General features: G+C 37.4%; 1 protein-coding gene and 1 long non-coding RNA gene across 7 annotated transcripts in view; one reads left to right on the top strand and one right to left on the bottom strand.

The window, feature by feature from the left end:
• gigyf2 (GRB10 interacting GYF protein 2) overlaps nt 1-15173 on the bottom strand; it is a 343857-nt gene extending 328684 nt beyond the window's left edge. For 4 of the 5 annotated variants that reach the window (XM_039762240.1, XM_039762245.1, XM_039762253.1 and 1 more), the window contains exon 1: nt 15118-15170. The gene's annotated coding sequence lies outside the window, so the exon portion shown is untranslated. Of the gene's footprint in view, nt 1-15117 lie in introns of all 5 variants that reach the window. The other variant, XM_039762266.1, reaches the window with a different exon arrangement.
• A 108-nt stretch (nt 15174-15281) lies between these two features.
• Nucleotides 15282-19696, top strand: LOC120534704. Of its 2 annotated transcripts, none has more exons than XR_005634795.1 (3): nt 15282-15388; nt 17082-17220; nt 18731-19696. It is a non-coding gene; the product is annotated as an uncharacterized LOC120534704 (long non-coding RNA). The 2 variants fall into 2 exon arrangements; XR_005634794.1 differs by having other exon boundaries at nt 15282-15418.
• The last annotated feature ends 685 nt before the right edge of the window (nt 19697-20381 follow it).

Below are 20381 nucleotides of genomic sequence, written 5' to 3'. Positions count from 1 at the left end.
AGTTAGGGTGGTTGAACGCACGCTAGGAGAAGTGGTTGGATCATCTGCTGCGAGCTGCGTGTTTTGTTTGTTGCTTGTTATTGTTTTAAGAGCTGGGAGCAAGTTAAAGTGTCTCTCGTAGGTAATCGGATATACAATTTTAAAAACTTTTTTTTTCTTTGGAATTGTTTCAATTTCATTATTTGCACTTTTACTTTAAAGCTTCATTAAAAACAATATTTGGAATTACCTTTTCTTCAAGATCGCATTGAATTTTGATTCTGTTTTTAGAGACACATTGTGACAACACAACATATAATTGCCCTTGAGTGAATATTGTTTCTGTTTCTTTAATAAATAATCTGACTTTTTCTAATGTTTGTCCCTGTTATTTGTTAATTGTCATAGCAAAAGCTATTCTCACGGGAAACTATAAACATTTTAATACGAATGGCATTTCAAGATCTCCTTTGGTGTCTTAATGTTATTTGCGGAATATATACAGTACATTGCCTTTCTTGTGGCCTGTTAAAATTTGCATCGCTTCTCTGTGATCATAAATATACACCTGACAGAATTGTGTTTTCTTCCGATTCTCATAGCATATGGTCCATTATTGTGTAAATCTACATTTTGTGCACTGAATGATGCGTAGGCAAAAATACTTTGTTTTCTGCTCTTTGCCTTTTATTTCTGACCTTGCTTTGTCCTACTATTTTTTCAATTACACCTGGTCCTGATGATTCATTTCCTTTTGTTTGCGCTAATGCGATCTTTACTATCTTTTTTTTTGATACTGTAGCGACTGAAGTGATAAAGTGTTACAAAGTTTTACTTGAACAATCGGCGACTTTGTAATTCCAAACATAACTTTCTAGCATCCTCTCCAATGCCTCATCCCCCAGGTCTCGCCCCCCCTTTTACCGCATCAATCAAATATTCCGCTATCAGTCTTCCATGCTATACTCCGCCCTCGCTCAATCGGACCGAACAGTCACTTAAAACAAAAAAGGCTTCAACCTGGCTGGGACGCTACTATACTTTCAAATTTTACTGCTTTCTTATTCTTTACCTTTCTCTGCATGTGTATCACGCCATCGTTTGTTTGAGCCTTTTAAATTCCACTGCTTTCATACCCTCTTATCTGCCTTTTTCTCTTTCCAACTCTTTTGGGTCTCTTTTCTCTGCGCTGCTCTTTCTTCTTTGCTTAGTCGTTGATGTTTCATTTAGAACATATTGTCCTTAAACATTTTATATGTGCTGAGACCACAGGATCTGTGTGTGCTACGTGCCTTTACACGTGTTTTGCAGGCCATGCTCTTATTTGATATTGTTTGCGTTTTGCGGGTCTTTAAAGTGTCTTCCAAGAACTTCCGAGAAGATCAAGTCTCGTCGCCCTGCTTTTCCTTTCCATGATATTTTTTATAATACAGAGATATGTTGCAGGGAAGTCACCCATTTTACATCATGCCATGCCAATGCCATCAAGTTATCTGCCCACATAAAAACCGGATTGTCATCTTCAGCCTGTCTGGCTTCAACTGTGAAGGCATGTGTCTCCTGTTCACCCTCACTGTGCTACAAGCTCCAATTCCCCTGCTCTGTAGCTCCATGAACAATTCTGGTGATGTATAAAAATTGTCCATGTACACAACATGACCCAAATGTTCATAGCCCTGAAGCAGCTCCAGCACAACCTAACTTGTCAAGGGACAGTTCTCCCTTTCAAAGGAATATTTTCCTGTATATGTAATTACTTTCAGGCAGAAACCGGTGTTTGCTTCTGCTAGTACAAAATCCTTTATGCCATACTTTGTGGGCTTGCCTGGCATATATTGGTGGAAAAATGGCATTTCTTGTATTTTATTATAGATTCATCCACAGATAAATCACGGCCAGGCTGATAAAATTGTTTATATGTTGGTTCCACGATGTCAAGCAGGGACTGAACTTTATACATGGGGTTATAGCCTGGCTCACCCCTTGGGATTTGCTTCTGGTTATCACAGAAGTGAATAAAACTTTGCAGGAGCACGTACCTATCATGCGGCATAACCTGTCCAAAGCCGCCAGGGGACAAAGCATGTTTGGACCAACACTTCCTGAAGTTATTTAGCCAGTCTAGTCCCATCTCTATTCGGAATGCCACAAAGCCCTTCATCTCGTCTTTTGTTGAGGGTTTCCACTTTGAAAAATGAGGATGCGGTGCAAGCGCAGCCCGCGATTCTAAAAATTGCTCTGCATACCTGTCTGTCTCGTCTGACAGTAGCTAAAAAGCAGCCTCAGGGAAAAACAGACTGAAATAGTCCAGTGGCTGGTAATCTGTCGTGTTCAACAGCAAGCCATGCCGTCTTGTGAAGTCCGGTAGCCAGTTTGGCTCCCACCTCGCTATATCGCGCATCGACTTTCGCGGCTTCACTCCATCGCGGATTTTAAATGTAAGCATATCTAAATATATATATCATGGATTTTTCGCTGGTTCGCGGATTTCTGCAGACAATGGGTCTTTCAATTTATGGTACATGCTTCCTCAGTTTGTTTGCCCAGTTGATTTCATACAAGGGACACTATTGGCGGATGGCTGAGAAGCTACCCAATCAGAGCACGTATTACGTATTAAATGAAACTCCTCAATGATATACTGTACTTTATGCTTCCCGCGCGGTGCTTCACACACTTAAAAGCTCTAACAGCCCGTATTGATTTTTGATTGTTTGCTTTTCTCTGTCTCTCTCACTTTCTCTGCTCCTGACGGAGGGGGTGTGAGCAGAGGGGCTCTTTGCACAATGGCTGTTTGCTTAGAAGATACGGACGCTCCTCTAAAAAATGCTGAAAGGCTACCTTCACGCTGATCCCTTCATTGCGCCGCTTTATCGCAATGCTTGCATACTTAAAAGCCCAACAGCCCTATTGATTTTTGATTGTTTACTTTACTCTCTCTCTCTCTGACATTCTCCGCTCCTGATGCGCACCTTGAAGAGGAAGGTATGTTTGCATTTGTTTAATTGAGAGAAAGAATTGTCATCTCTGCCTTGTCATGGAGCACAGTTTAAACTTTTGACTAAAGGGTGTTATTTCATGTCTAGAGGGCTCTAATAATGTTAAAAAAGGTATTTAGAAGGTCGTAAACATGTTTTCATTGCTTTAACTGCGAAAATATTAGACTTATAAATAAAGAATCCTACTTCATGGAAATTTATTTATCTGTCTGGAGCGGATTAACCGTGATAAATGAGGGTTTACTGTATAACCTTGCGGAGAATATTTATAAAAAGTGTGGGAGAGTTTCTAAGGGCTTAAAATATATAAAAATAACCATACAAACATATGGTTTCTACTTTGGGGATTTTCACCTATCACAGGGGGTTCTGGAACGCAACCCCCACGATCGAGGAGGGATTATTGTACACCTTGCCATAGGTGTATTGGCTGCGCGAATGTGCTCAGCTGGCATCCAATCAACTGAGGCGGCATCGGCTGGTGTCCGATCAGCTGATGCCGGCTCCTCACTCTACTGCTCGATCTCCTGATCACCGTCAACAAAATCAGATTCGACTCAGCGATAATGCACAAAACACTGACTGCCGAGTATTTTCATTTGTTTACATTTCATAGTCAATGAGTCTAACATTCCTCCAAGCAGTGAGGGAATGCCTGTGACGTAACAGTGAGTTTTGTCGCCATTAACAGCTGATTGTTGCCATGTACCCCTGGATGTCGACTTTTGCCAACATGCGCTCTCAACCCCTGTTATAATAAATTTTTCTTTAATATTTTATGTCACTGTCCTGAACAACATTGTTAAAATCTCCATTCACATGTGTATGCTAAGTTTGGCACACTGGGGCTCAGCATTTAGAATTGCCAATCAGGCATAGACTAGATAGCCAAAGACAACTGGAGGATTGCATAGTCACCTTAAACACAGTACAGTATTTCTGTCCTCTGTCAGTACAAAATCATCTTTCCTTGTTGGGAGAATGAGAACTGGCATATAGGCATTATGCTATTTCTGTATTTTTTGGAGGTAGAGTTCAGCCCTTTCCTGCCCTTGTTTGGAGACAGAGAAGACCAGCAAGTGAAGAAGAACAGTATATTTCCCCTTGGGATTAATAAAGTATCTATCTATCTATCTATCTATCTAAAAGGCTTGGACAACAGCCAAACCCTTTGAAGCACGTGTCGGCAAAGTTCCAAAAACCCTCCCAGCGTGAGGATGAAAAATGGCAGACTGTGTTGATCCAGATTCCCACCTGGATAAAGTCTTTGTCATATGCTTCCCGTCTGTAACCGTGTCAACCGTCAGTAAATGTAAGCTAAAGTATATTTTTCTCACGTGATTCTTGTACCGTGATCCCTTTCCTGTCATATGACTATATTGTTTAGTTACTTAACGTGCCACAATTTCAAAAGAACACATTTCCAGAGAGCTAATGCCTCCTAAGGAAACAACCCCTACTGTCGACAAAAGTCGACATCCACCCTAAAAGAGTTAACTGTGGTGGTAAATCAAGGAAAAATGTGTGTGTCTCTTTCTTTCAAATATTATGAAGGGCAGCATATTTTCAGTTTTTTTTTTTTTTTTCCTCTCTAGCTTAGAACGGTTTTCCTCTATCTAGGTGTTTTAAACTGGAAATCTAAGCATTAAATTAGGCACACTGTGAACAGGTCAAACTGATTGGAAGGAAGGGATATGATAATTATTGGAAGAAATCCAAATTATAGATGTTTCCAAAGATAAGAACTTAAGAACTTGAGAACCCTGCAAAGAAATATTCTGGAGGTCTAGAATTTGCTAGTCATACTTTAAAACAAAATGCGGCAAAACTGTTATGTCCAAAGACTCGCGTTTTAATTTTGCGAGTGTTGCCTAAAGTATGAAATTATCATAGAGATAGATTTATTAAAGGATGTAGTGTCAAAAATACAGTAAAGAAAGAATATGGTGCAGGAAGAACGCAATTTGCATTGGTAAAGAGACTACCACACTAGCAGTCATATCCACAACCTTTCAACTCTCATATTAAACCTATTCCATCCTTTGTTTCATACAATCTTTGACAAAGTCAATTAGGTCATAACTCTGCGTGCATAGTACAGCTGTCAGATCAAATGCCACTATTTGATACCACAAACACCACATACTTTCACGCACAAGCTAAATATTGGTTAACTGTTAACTTGGCATATATTCATAAAACAATGAATAATGGAAAACCTTTATTATATAAAGGGGAGGAGGGTCAGAAAGCGAGTTTTGTCCCAGATGTTATTCTTTGATCAGTCTGGCAACCCCCAATGCAAAAGTATCAAGAGAGGTCCCAGACAACTGACATACCACCAACACTTTTTGGATTTTACTTTAAAATTTTGTTATGTTTGGTATTGATAAAATAGCAGCTTTCTGATAAGCACTCCAACCAATTTTTAAAGAATTTTTCAATATTGCTATGAATAAAGATATATACTAAATAAACTGTAGGAGAAATATTTACAGAACATTATAATGCAACATTTAACACATTCAGTTATATTACTTGTTAAATGTATATATTTATAGTGCCTCAATTTACATAAAAAATGAATGAGTGGTTGCTTTGCATTTTCTGGCCTCTAAGGGCAAAAAAAGAATAGCTAAGAAAAAAAATACTAATGACTGAGTTTTATGTGTTTCAGCAACAGTAAGCAATTTTGTCTGGATTTCTTATGTGAACTACAAGCAATACAAAGCCTTCCCAGCTCTGCTTTCTCTTTAATGATGTCATCTTATGCACACAAAGAATGATATTTTTGTGAAAGCCACAATAACTTTGTGCTTTATAAAAAAGAGAGAAAAAATAATTTTAATAAATATTAAAAAACATGTAAAATAAACACACCTAGATTTTAGAAATATTTATGTTTAATATGATCATTGTAATCTTAAATTATGGCTAATTAGACAGGCTCCAGAAGAACATATTCATGACTCCCTTCAAAAATGAATGGACAACAGATTTTAAAGCTAATACTTTTGTTTTGTCAAAACATTTTTGAACAGAATTCATCATATTTGTTTCCAAGAATAACTGACAGGTAGTTGCTGCACCATAAACTATAGAAAGTGAATGTCCATACACAGAGAGGTCAAAAATACATGCAATGAAGCTTTACATATTTTTATTAATTTATTTGTTTTTCTTTTACAGTGGTAATCAGTGGTCTCCAACTCCAGTTCTGGAGCATTACTGTGACCGCAGGCTTTAGGTCTGACCCTTTTCTCAATTAGTGATCAATTTTTGCTACTGATAAACTACTTTTCCCTTTATTTTAATTGACCTTTTATTTAAGATTCAGTCCTATGAATTTCTTATTTTTTTTCTGAAACCACACCCAAATACACCAAAAGTGAAGTGAGCCAACAGATGACCAGCTAAGTCTGGGATTTAGACTCTAACCAATATCACTCCAACCGGTTATTTAATTAGAAGCCAATTATTGTTAATTAAACCTGTTATTATATTCCATGGCTTGTTGGTGTTCTCATTCTGCCAAAGACAACATTTCCAAAACTGCTACTTTTCTCTTTTCTAAGAACACCACTAAAATGTTTTGTGGACCTGAGCAGATCAACATTACTGAGATCTTCACTTCTTTACTTTTAGATACCAAATGATATACAAAGATTGCTGATCATGTGTTTGATTCTTTGTATCTCATTATTGTTTGTCCTTTAATTAAGAAAAAACTAAATAATTAAGAGGTCTAGTCTTAAATATGACCATTAAAATTAGGATAGAAGAGTTAATTAGCAGAAAAACATGTTAGGAAACCGGAATTGGAGATTTTTGACCTAGATAGGTACATTCCCGCTACAGAGAACTGAAATTAGGTGGGGAAAAAAAGGTGCAAACCTCAGTTGTAGTGCTAGTGACAAAATGGTACACATGGTCCCACTGCAATATTTTATTTAAATCAATCCGAATAATTCAAGGAATCAATCTGTACAAAATTGACTGATTTTTTTACACATATGTGACACGTTTGATCTTTTCAGAGATGTGTGAACTAGGGCTGTTAGGTCAAATGTTAAAAATGTGTCATAACTCAAATTTATTTTAAAAAGGTTTTATATTCAATGGCAAACCCAGACATTCAAAAGAAAAAAAAAATGTTCTGTTTGCATCATCTCACATGAAAGGATGCTTACTTTGCAGGTCTGGTTTTGTACATCCATTCCAGGATCAGGCTATGTATACGTTTAGCTGTCAGTTTGTTATCTTAAATAGTAAAACTTACAGCCATAGTCCTTCACAATGTAGTTTAGGATAGTTTTTTTTACCACACTGCTCAATTTTTTTAAACACTTTCCTGGCACATTACAAGTATCATTCTGCATCTGAGACTGTTCCAGCTCATCTTAAACTGAAGATCCTTGACTGTTGTTTTATACTCAAATGTTCTCACCAGGGGTGGTCTGATGGCACAATGGTAGCAATGCTGCCTTGCAGTAAGAACTGAGTTTACGTCCCAGGTCCTCCCTGTATAGAGCTGGCATGTTCTCCCAATGTCTGCCATGGGCTTAATCCAAGTGCTCCAGTTTTATCCCCACAATCCAAAGACATGTGGGTTAGGCAGATGTGTGATACTAAATTGGCCCTTGTGTTTGTCCTGTCCAGGGTTTGTTCTGGTTTTATACCCTATGCTAAAAGATCTCCAGCACACCCCACGCTTAAGCATATTAGAAAATGACCGATGACTCTCCGACTGTCCTCACCAGAGCAAATGTAAAACAGCTGACATAACTGTGACATTTTTCAAGTCAGGTAGGGAAGTATGCATTGTACAGCTGTACCCATCACATAATGAAACAGTTCAGGATCCTAGTGGGTTGCAGACAATGGTCCAGTCCCATCCCCAGGGAAATGACCATCTATCTGCAGTGGTCAGGTATTACAAGGTTATTCCCTTGACATGGACCAGCCACCGTTTCTATTATTATATTTTAAATCTATACTTTAAAGAAACTTTTCAGTGTCGGCAATAGGGTGGCATATTGGTACTGGAGAAGTACAAAAAACCCAAATTTAAAATGGTACAGTATCAGTTTTTCAGTATTTTTAGTACCAGACGTAAACATCAGCTTTCATCTCAATTCTCCTTATCCTGACACTCACTTTTGTAGTTGTGGAAAAATGTTTGTCCACTTTGAAAACTTCAGAAAATGAAGCCACACACATTAACACAATCAGGACTTCATGAGGTATACAATATTGCCATGAGGCAAACTGGACTTTGCAGCTATCAAGAGTGTGTAGTATGGTGTGGCACATCAGAGAGACTGAAGTAAGAGGGGGTTTTTGGAATTATCCGTTATTTGCTTCTGAACCATTTTGGTATCTGTATTGAAGCCCTAAAGCTGGTGTCAATAACAAAGTCAAAAATGTCGGTACCAAACCAACACCAGTTAGCAATGCACATTTAGTTACCTCAAGCAAAAAGCAGTATCTCAATATATGGCGGTTTACTTGACCACCAATTCCCAAAACAATGAAGCATATTTAGAAATACTCAGGCCACCTTTATTACGTTTTTGCAGTAACTGTAAAGGAGAGAAAATAGACCCCATTCTGCCAATGTCATATTGCACAACTTCTAGTAAAAGGGGATGTCAAACTTGACAACTGCTTTTGCTGATCTCATTGTCTGACAATGTCAGGCTACAAGACACATTTCATAGGTGACAACTTAGAAAACTCCATGACAACTTTCCAGCACTGTTACCCATTTTCAAAATATTGCAAGCTTGCCCCTTTTTCTGACAGAAAATAATGTCCTCCTGTATGACACAGCCAATACTGTAAGGATGCTTTCCACATACAGTGAGTTGATCTCAGTTTTTCTTTGAATTATTCCATTCTGTTGAGGAACGCAAAACACATCAGACAGATTAATCTCTTTTCTGTTTGTGAGGTCCAAAACACCCACATTCCTTATTCTTCCTAGCAGCATTATATGCATTGCACTTCTTAAAGTGCATCTGGAAAGTATTCACAGCGCATCACATTTTCCACATTTTGTTATGTTACAGCCTTATTACAAAATGGATTAAATTCATTTTTTTCCTCAGAATTCTACACACAACACCCCATAATGACAACATGAAAAAAGTTTACTTGAGGTTTTTGCAAATTTATTAAAAATAAAAAAAAAACTGAGAAATCACATGTACATAAGTATTCACAGCCTTTACTCAACACTTTGTCAATGCACCTTTGGCAGCAATTACAGCCTCAAGTCTTTTTGATATGATGCCACAAGCTTGGCACACCTATCCTTGGCTAGTATCGCCCATTCCTCTTTGCAGCACCTCTCAAGCTCCATCAGGTTGGATGGGAAGCGTCGGTGCACAGCCATTTTAAGATCTCTCCAGAGATGTTCAATCGGATTCAAGTCTGGGCTCTGGCTGAGCCACTCAACCAATTCACAGAGTTGTCCTGAAGCAACTCCTTTGATATTTTGGCTGTGTGCTTAGGGTCGTTGTCCTGCTGAAAGATGAACCGTCGCCCCAGTCTGAGGTCAAGAGCGCTCTGGAGCAGGTTTTCATCCAGGATGTCTCTGTACATTGCTGCAGTCATCTTTCCCTTTATCCTGACTAGTCTCCCAGTTCCTGCCGCTGAAAAACATCCCCACAGCATGATGCTGCCACCACCATGCTTCACTGTAAGGATGGTACTGGCCTGGTGATGAGCGGTGCCTGGTTTCCTACTAACGTGACACCTTGCATTCACACCAAAGAGTTCAATCTTTGTCTCATCAGACCAGAGAATGTTGTTTCTCATGGTCTGAGAGTCCTTCAAGTGCCTTTTAGCAAACTACAGGCAGGCTGCCATGTGCCTTTTACTTAGGCCGGAGTTATACTTCACGCGATGCGATGCATGCTGCAGCGGACGCTCCTGCTATGCAAGCGTTGTAGTGTTCATACTTGCGCGCGTACTTTACGTAAATCTGGAGGAATCCACCAGGTGGCAGTGCAAGATATTATCACGGTGAGAACATGTTCGGCTTCTCTGTGTTGTGAATTGCCTAGAACACCTATTAAATTCCGATGACACCTTACCGCAATATCTCTGAAAAGGAGGTTTATTGATTAAATCCATCAATCCAGGGGTGTGCCCATTCCAGCAAGCATTGGGCACGAGTGAGAAAGAGTCCCTGGACGAAGCCTCAGCTCATCGCAAGGTGAATACAAGCAGTCGCATACACTAGCGTCATTTTAGCAGCACCAAATCCCCAAATCTGCATATCTTTGGAAGGAAACCGGAGCACAGTGTGGAATACAAGCAGGAAATACCAGCAACTTAACTCCCTGTGAGACAGCAGTGCTACCGCTCCAACACCGTGACACCCCCATGTGTGTAATTATTCCCCCCATGTGTGTAATTATTAACAGTATTCATTATTTAAACGAAATTACATGTAAAATGTAACATATACACTTTAATGCATTTCATCATGAAAGTGATATCAAGTTTAAATCTAAAGATTCTAAATGTGCAGAGAGTTGGAATATCATACATTTAATTTGTTCTGTGTGGTGATCTATTGCTGCTTGCCACTGGTGTCAGGTCCAAGAAGCTCATAGCGATTAAAAACTGAGATGAAGTTTACGATGGTCTGCTTTAATAATAAAGTAAATTACAAGGTTAAAGTGGACATTTCGAGATTAAAGCCGAAATTTCCACTTTAATCACAAATACACGTTTTCACCATGTCTTTTATTTTTTTTCTCAGTGGCTCAAATATAACGCTATACATTATGTTGCTGTTGTTAAGTTGCAAAAATAAAAAAAATAAAAAAGACGACACAAAAGATGGTATGGCATGAGCTTGTGAATTTGCAGATGATTTTGAACAACTTCACAAAACAATTAATGCAGCCCAATTTTAAGATTGTAAAAAAAAAAAAAAGTATACTGTATATATATGTATATATATATATATATATATATATATATATATATATATATATATACACATACATATATACATACACTCACCTAAAGGATTATTAGGAACACCTGTTCAATTTCTCATTAATGCAATTATCAAATCAACCAATCACATGGCAGTTGCTTCAATGCATTTTGGGGTGTGGTCCTGGTCAAGACAATCCCCTGAACTCCAAACTGAATGTCACAATGGGAAAGAAAGGTGATTTAAGCAATTTTGAGCGTGGCATGGTTATTGGTGCCAGACGGGCCGGTCTGAGTATTTCACAATCTGCTCAGTTACTGGGATTTTCAATCAGAACCATTTCTAGGGTTTACAAAGAATGGTGTGAAAAGGGAAAAACATCCAGTATGCGGCAGTCCTGTGGGCGAAAATCCCTTGTTGATGCTAGAGGTCAGATGAGAACGGGCCGACTGATTAAAGCTGATAGAAGAGCAACTTTGACTGAAATAACCACTCGTTACAACCGAGGTATGCAGCAAAGCATTTGTGAAGCCACAACATGCACAACCTTGAGGCGGATGGGCTACAACAGCAGAAGACCCCACCGGGTACCACTCATCTCCACTACAAATAGGAAAAAGAGGTTACAGTTTGCACGAGCTCACCAAAATTGGACAGCTGAAGACTGGAAAAACATTGCCTGGTCTGATGAGTCTCGATTTCTGTTGAGACATTCAAATGGTAGAGTCAGAATTTGGCATAAACAGAATGAGAACATGTATCCATCATGCCTTGTTACCACTGTGCAGGCTGGTGGTGGTGGTGGTGTAATGGTGTGGGGGATGTTTTCTTGGCACACTTTAGGCCCCTTAGTGCCAATTGGGCATCGTTTAAATGCCACGGGCTACCTGAGCATTGTTTCTGACCATGTCCATCCCTTCATGACCACCATGTACCCATCCTCTGATGGCTACTTCCAGCAGGATAATGCACCATGTCACAAAGCTCGAATCATTTCAAATTGGTTTCTTGAACATGACAATGAGTTCACTGTACTAAAATGGCCCCCACAGTCACCAGATCTCAACCCAATAGAGCATCTTTGGGATGTGGTGGAACGGGAGCTTCGTGCACTGGATGTGCATCCCACGAATCTCCATTAACTGCAAGATGCTATCCTATCAATATGGGCCAACATTTCTAAAGAATGCTTTCAGCACCTTGTTGAATCAATGCCACGTAGAATTAAGGCAGTTCTGAAGGTGAAAGGGGGTCAAACACTGTATTAGTATGGTGTTCCTAATAATCCTTTAGGTGAGTGTGTGTATATATATATATATATATATATACACACACACACACATATATAGTCCATTATTAGACATGCTGAGTCATAGAAAAGAACACTGCACTAAGCATCGACTGCTTTTTCATTTTAAAAGCTTTTGTTTTAGTGAAGAACGGTTTTACTTTAGTTAAAGGTTTCATTTGGAATAATTTTTCTATAATGTAAGATTATGTAGCTTTTCACCAGCTCCACGATTACTTCACTATAAAGTTTAAAACTATTTGTTTCAGTAGCCGCTCTCTTATGCACTGTTCAAATTCATTGGTCTAAAGAGGTATTCTCATAGTAGTTCAGACTCAAATTAAAAGGTCTAGAACTGTTTTTTCTATGTCCTTATCTTCTTAAATGTAGTTTATCTCTATTCTTTTTTTTTTTACCCTCCTCTTCAACACAGGTGGAATATGGGGTGGGAAACACTACCCCTCCTACCTTCTGAACATAAGCAATACATATTGACCCTCCACCAGCACTATATGGAAAGTGAACTAGTCAGTCACACTAAAAAAAGCTTCCTAATCTTGTATATATTGTTTCACAACTGATGGAAGATACAGAAAATGAGGACTAAACAATAATAAATGCAGCAAGTAAAAAAGTCATACAAGCAGAAAAGTTGTTTTTCAAAAGAGTATATTTGAGTCACCAAGCATCACTAGCTGTTAGTTCCTACATAGGCTGCTTAGAGGAGAAGGGTGAGTCGTGGCTGTCAATCTGATTTGTTTGTTTTGATTAATTTTGTACCTGCTGAACACATTCGGAGTTAATATATATGCACACTCATATCAGATTTGGGTCATTTAAAAAAGTTTATTTGAACAACTTGCCAACATAAAACTAGAGCCAAATATCACACCTGAATCACTCTACAACTGCAGTGTGAATGTAGCTTGTGTGTCTCAAGTTGTTAAGTCATAAGAAAGAATAATCGTTCAAGATTTGTTCATTTACAAAGTACTTGCTTGGAATCACAAAATTTTATAGCTAATATTTTATTACTATTAAATCATTTTTGTTTAAATGTTTATAATAAACAATTCCTATTCTTGCATTCAATCACACCATCAAATCAAGAAAAAAAATGTGATTTTGGGAGATACTATTCCATCCTTTTATGATGCAAATATAAATAAAATAATTAACTTTGACTTGTGCAGTGACATTTTAAAATAACCTATCACTCTCTTTAAAGCAGAAAGGCTTGGAAATCACAATAATCATAGAGAATGTATATGCAATGGTTACCTAGCAAAAGCAGTCTATTACTTCAGCTCTGAATAATAAACTGAAAAACACAGATACTGTATGTACTGGCAATTTTTAAAAACTGCCAACTAAAAAGTAACAAAAACAAGTATGGTAAGCAAAAACTGAAAAAACGCTCAAAAGGACTATTTCCAAATTCTTTTAAAATATATGAACATCTAGTTACAGTTAGTTTCAAAGTCAAAATTCATCAAATCAAAATCTCTCCCACCAATCCATGAGGAGTTATGCACAGTTCTTTAAAAAAAAAAAAAAAAAAAAAAGCAATAATGTATTTGTTCCACACTAAAGATGTTGTGTCACAGGGAAATGAGGAGACCCAAACCATTAATTTCAGAAATAATTAAAGAGGAGGTAACACAAAACAGTGATCTCTACTGTAAACTTCTGACAGCTGTGAATAAGGAACTGCTCCTCGCTCAGCAGTCAACGTCGAAAACACAGGAAAGGCCAGACACTCCACATGTTTTCATCCACCTTTCTGGAGTTGAAACTTCCACGGAGTCTGGCCAATTTATGTCCAATAAAGTGTTTAAAATAAACATTATTTTTAGATTCCCGGTAATGTATTTTCGTTTCTTTGTTTTTCCTCCAACGGCCATGATCTATTTTACCCCGTTCTTTCTGGCAGTGGTTGCTTCTTAACTAGCAGACTGAAGATTTAAACCGTCAACATTTGAGGAAACGTCTACAGGTAAAATGAAATCCCATCACCTAAATGCCTTCCATTTGACGGTGTAGTTCATACTCTTTACCCACAAATGTGAAACACGATTCAGGGCGAACAACACCGTTTCCTCTGGCGTAAATGCTAATGAACCCCGTGTCACTTACTGGCACCTGTTAGATCACCTGGTTTCCCATTTTGGAGAAAAAAAGGCAGGGGCTTCGAAAAAGTTTAGAGGGTAATCTGCGTTGATTGTCCAGTATGCTTCCCGAATGCCACGCCGACTTCACAACGAAGGCTACCTTCAACTTTCTATGTAAAAAGTTGGACGCCACTGTGCCCACTGCTCCAAGCAGGGATGTTAGTCGGGACAACGAACTGTTAACTGTAGTTAAACACAAGCTTCCTGAAAGCATAAAAACTTGTGGACTCGTAACTTTTTATATTATCTTGAGTGACACCGGAGTCCCTGATGGATAACAACCGAGTGCACATATTATCAAATATTCCATGTGTCAGTCAGATAAACATTTGGAGCACATGCAAACTGACCCAGACATCACTATGCCAGAACTTTTTTGCCTTATGCCACTTAAGGAAACCGATGTTCTCTCATGACAACTACGGGCAATGTAAAACAAACTACTCTGACATGTGAGTCGATTCCAACCCCTCCCTCCAGAACTCTACAAGCGGCCTGAGCTGTCCATCGGTGTTTCGTGCGCCACCTCAGCTACTCTTCGTTCTTCCACTCTCGCCTCTCAAAGCAATCGAGACCGCTGCTGTGGGGCCAACTCGCCATGCGGACCCCAAACCAACTGGCAGTCGCCATAGTTTCACTGGGCATCACACGGGATAAAACCGAATGCTTCCACAGATATCACTCTTTTGGTCAAAAAATTCTGTAAAAGTAATTTTCCCTTACCTCTGAGTCGCTGACAGTGCAAGTTCCTATACGAGCTCTCCGTCTCTCTTCGTAACCAAAACAAGATGGCTGCGCCTCGTCACGTGACCAGATATAACCCACTTGGGACCCGGATGGCTTTGGATTAGTGGCGGCCGACTCGAGCTATTTGCCACACCGTCAGGGGGCTCTGCAGATGCTTCTCTACTTGTTAGCTTTGTCGAACAACCAGGACAACTGGCACATATTATAATCGCGATTTGGTACTGCTTATGAGGACACACAAATTGTTGTACGTTTTTGTACTGTCTTTGCTCAAACGGTATTTGATTTCTTTCTCTCTCGTGTTTTTAGCTTTTGCCTTGGAGTAGCGTTTGTTGGCCGAAACCGTGGTAGCCTACTCAACTTCTCTGCATGGCTGTAAACAGTCAATGTTCAAACTACCAAATGTATAAATGATTTTATTTTGTGTCAATTTTTTGGGGTGGGGGCTGCTTATAAGTTTCTCTGCCTCAGCGATGCCGATTTTTCGTTCTGTTGATTTTTTTTTCACTTACTCTTGTTGATTTTCGGCCCATAGTCTGAGCACTGATAGACGTTAACATATTTTTTGGATTCATTTGTTACGTAGCACATCATTCTAAAGCTTTTACAAACTAATACCATGTTGCCTGTAATGCAGTTGTTTCAAAATTCATATGGTTGGAGCAACACTTTAACTTCCACTCAATTTCAAAGTTTTTTTTTTATATGATTTACAGTTTTCAGCTTGTATGTTTGTCACTTTTTCCAGTTTCAACAGTAATCATCTTTATTATTCAAGTTTAAATAATTGCGTGAATTAGAATTATTTATAAACGTTTTGAAATCCATTCTGATTTTTTTTTTATTTTTTTATTTTGCGGGTTCCTCACATATTATATACCATTTGACTTATGTTGATGTCTAGTTATTCACGCTTCCTAGTGTTCCCCCATATATATGGCCCACTAGACCTGAAAAAAAACCCTTATTTTTGGCCATGTTTGAACCATATTCTGTGCAGGAAAGCAAACCCTTAGGATAAATAGTAAACCAACAGGTGTCTACAGCAAAAATGTGACTTGAAGTTGTACATGCCCAACGGTTCACCCCTAATGGGATGCAAGGGGGCAACATTATTTCTTTTTGCAAAACTTGGGGATCTGTGTTATTGGCATATGCAGAGTTGTTTTATGCTATTTTGATGTTGCTTATCATGAATATAATAATTTTGTTGACATTTGATTAATAACCAGCACTCCTAGCCATCTAAGAGCCACTCTCAAAAGCTTAAAAATTACAAATTTAAAATATAAGCATGTTGATGTATCATTTTAAACTATGTTAATGCCATTGATTATGAAAGTGATATTATCTTTGATTTTTGATCTAGCCCTCCACAGACCTCTATCAAAGGGTGAAAAATTACACATTTCTATTACAGTCAAGAATAATTTGCACTATAACCATTTAAATTGAAGCAAATATTTTAATATTTCAAATATTTAACATTGTTCTTTTTTATGTACTTCTGTCAAATGAAGTAAATTATTACATTTGTTATGAACACCCCAAATTAAGGTAGCTTGACATAATTCAAACTGTTTGTGTTCATAAGAATTACTTATGAATGCTTTGAAATCATTGTTCATTTTTTTGAGCTTATATGTCAAAATACCCTACTGGCTTTCTGCTTCAAAATCACTGGCTTAAATTTTTGGTAAATCATTTCTGATGTATTTTTTCCAATTTCATTTTACAACATTTTGTGCATATACAGTAACTCCATCTAGATTTTGGAATGTCAATGTTTTTGACCAGGATTGTTTTGTTTTCGGGCTCTTGTTGTTCAAATGTCAGTTTTATGGAATCCTGTGTTCACTTTTTTATACCATACCTACTTTTTTCTGCTTCTTTGTTTGAGCATCACTTTTCATTTCTAATTTTTCTGTTTTTATGTGCAGGCACCATCTTTTATTCTGTCAAGATTTCCGCTCATCAAAGTTTTTAAACTCTATTTTATGACCTAACAAAATGGATATGAGACAGAGTTAAAAAAAAAAAAAAATATTTTAGCAACCTCTCTGGAGCATTTCTGTGTAGGTAAGTAGTCTCTGCCCTACGCATACAGTATGGCTTATACTGGGTTTTATATGTGTTTAAAACAAAAAACAATTGATTAGTACAACATGCCTTATCACGCTCTACAGACTTTTGTGGTTTGCATTATCAAGCACATCTGTTCATTTTCTTTATCCACTTTATCCCATTTGGGGTTAAGGAGGAGCTAACTGCTTTTTCTCTCGGCAGTAGGCAGCCTGCTTCAGCTCTTGCTGTTATAACAGCATACATGTTTGCTGGATGTACTTACTATTACATCAGCTACTTGGTTTTCTCATTTGTTGCATGAGTTGTCAATTTAGTAAGTTAAATGATAATTCAAGTGTTAAATCAATGAGATTTGTTCCTATAGGATTATTACATCTCAAATCAGTATATTTGGATCAGTGTGGTTAAAGAAAAGTTAAGAGGGGGAGGGTATAAAATAAAACGTGACTGTGTAATGGTAAGAATATTGAAATGGAAAATTAAAATTGAGCCGCTCTGATGAAACTTATACTACCTCATCTCCCTCTTCTTTCCTTACTTCAGGAAAACACATTTTGATACTGTAAAATTATTTCTATTTGCATGTAGGACACTGAGTGAAAGGTTTTTGCTAGTAAAATAAAATGTTCAGCCATCTGTATCTTTTATAGTATGATGTCGTCATGTTAGTCCCAAGAGATGAGCATCACCAGGAGGTGAGATGGCACTTACACTTAACTGGGTTGCGGAAGAGAGATGAGAGGCAGACCTATGCAAAGGTGTAAAACGGAGTATATGCAATATTTTGAGGTGGGAAAGTGGGCAAGACATCTCACTTAATGGGGTCTATATTCTTGTTTGGATAGCCCAGAAATGCATTAAGAATTTTTTCTCCATTTACTCTCATCCATTCTTTAGGTTTACTTTGTATAATAAATGGTTATTTTTGCATAGGTAGAGGGGCACTACTGTATGATTGTCTTTTCTTATTCACAGTAAACTTAGCATTCTTCTGGAGTAGTTTTGCTGTACAAAAACATTAATTTTTGTTTGGAAAGTTTTTAACCAGCAAGTACATTTTCACTTTTGCAAAAAGGCTCTTTCTTGTATATGTGGTTGTTTTTAATTGCACTAGCACACTAGCTGTTTTTACTAAAACTGTGCCTTGAACATTTTAGTTTTTGAAGTGTTTTCTTTTCTATGTACACCATACTGACAAAAACTGGATTAAGCAGGTTTGAAGATGAATGGAGAAAGGATTATATATGAAATTTTCAACATAGTTTTTGTTTATTATATGTATATATTTTAGCATGACACTGCTGACTGCATCTCTTCTAAATTAAGTTGTGCATGATTGTTTAAACAATTCATTGATCTGATGTTGTATTTATTTGTATATTTATTGTTATATTACATCCAAGGCCACATTATAAATGTTCAATATGTTACTTTATGTGAAGTTGAATGTTGCCCTTTCTTTCAAAATTGTACAAATGGTGATATCTGTTGATGTTTTCAACAGGTTCCCACAACATCCTATTCACTATGACAGTGTCATGTAGAGCAGCTGAAGGCAATAGTTAGAATACAGAAGCTGAACACAGAAGAAGTGGAAAGAAAATGTCATGGCTAGTTTTCATAATCTGGGAATGTATGAACATGCTGTGTCAGATAAAAGGGCATTTGTACTGATAATGCTTTGCTGACTTTTTGTGTGCCACTAATTTTTTGACTCTTTAGCTGTAATTATATACCACTAAATGGGTACTAGGAATGAATAGAGAGTTTCAGGATTGCAGACATCCTAGCAAAAAAATGAATGGTCACTACATAATTTAAAAAAAAATGCATATATGTTGTGTGCAAAAACAGCAATTTATGACAACTGTTTTTGTAGCATTAGTGTTTAGAAATGATTCACTTGTAGACATGTGTCATTATTAGGATACAATTAAGCAAGCAAACTGCACCAATAATGGTGTATGATTTATCTAACTTACTTATAAATGTAAATCTCACACTTTTGCTATTCTGTAAATGCAGAATGATAGAAGAAAAAAGACCAGCAAATTAACTAATAGGATCAATTAGAGATGAAAATGGTCGGAACAAAAGCCTACAGCTACAGTGCTCCCCTGGGACTGGGATTGGAAAGCACCATTCTAGACAGAACTAAACTGAAAAAGAAACAACCATGTAATAAATACTCTCCATTGTATCTGGTCAATCACGTCTTAGGTTGTGTTTGTAACTAATGCCACGTGATATTCGTAAGCCTATCCCCTTTGATACATTTTAGATTTTGTCTCATTATAATCATTATAAAATTTAAATATATGAAGAAAGATAAAAAATAAAATAAAGGAAAAGGAGGGAATTTATAGTCGAAGAAGCTTCTGTATATAGTCTCTTCTCTGTAGTCATTTCCTGTGACAAAAAAGGTGTGGTGCTTGTCAAAATTCTGTTTTTAATAAAGACGGCAAAACCATTGCTCTGTAATTATTTCAGAAATTACAACTTTTATTTGCATACACTTGTAACAAATGTGCAGTTATCAGCATACAAACAGGTTAAAAATTACAAATCTTTTAACATTCAGGTAAACCTCAAAGCAAATGTAAAAATACATAAAAAATGTGATGCAATCATGTCCTAAACTCATTGGCCCCCATTCTTTTCAGTTTTTGCTTGTTTTCTTATTTATGCAAGGCATTTTATTCTTGCCAAGCTTCTCTGTTTTCTATCTAGTTGTTATTGAGAATGTGAATGGATTTCTGATCACCCAGCCCTCATGCATGTCTTTGTACAAATTCAAAAATGTGGAAATTCGGCCCTGTGCCAGTTTTCATATTAAATACAAATACAAGCATGAATCAGGTGTCAGTACAAATTAAAGTCAAATACCAGTCTCCTGGCAGTCAAGAGGTCAATTCACATGTACATGAAGTTAAAATCAGAAACATTTAGAGACCATAGTTTCAATAAGAAAGAACACATTTTGAAAACTCAAAGCTAATAATACTAAGATAATTTGACATGGAGGCCTGTATGTTTATTTTTTTCCATACCTTTGACTTACCCAAAGAATACACCCTGCATAGGGTCTAGGTTTTATAAATAGAAAGAATACATACACCATATGTGGCAGAACAACTTTGTTTGCTTTGAGAGAG

Source organism: Polypterus senegalus, chromosome 1, assembly GCF_016835505.1.
Source record: "Polypterus senegalus isolate Bchr_013 chromosome 1, ASM1683550v1, whole genome shotgun sequence".
Taxonomy (NCBI): domain Eukaryota; kingdom Metazoa; phylum Chordata; class Cladistia; order Polypteriformes; family Polypteridae; genus Polypterus; species Polypterus senegalus.
Note: the sequence above shows the minus strand (reverse complement) of the source record. Positions and strands in the feature narration are given on the sequence as shown.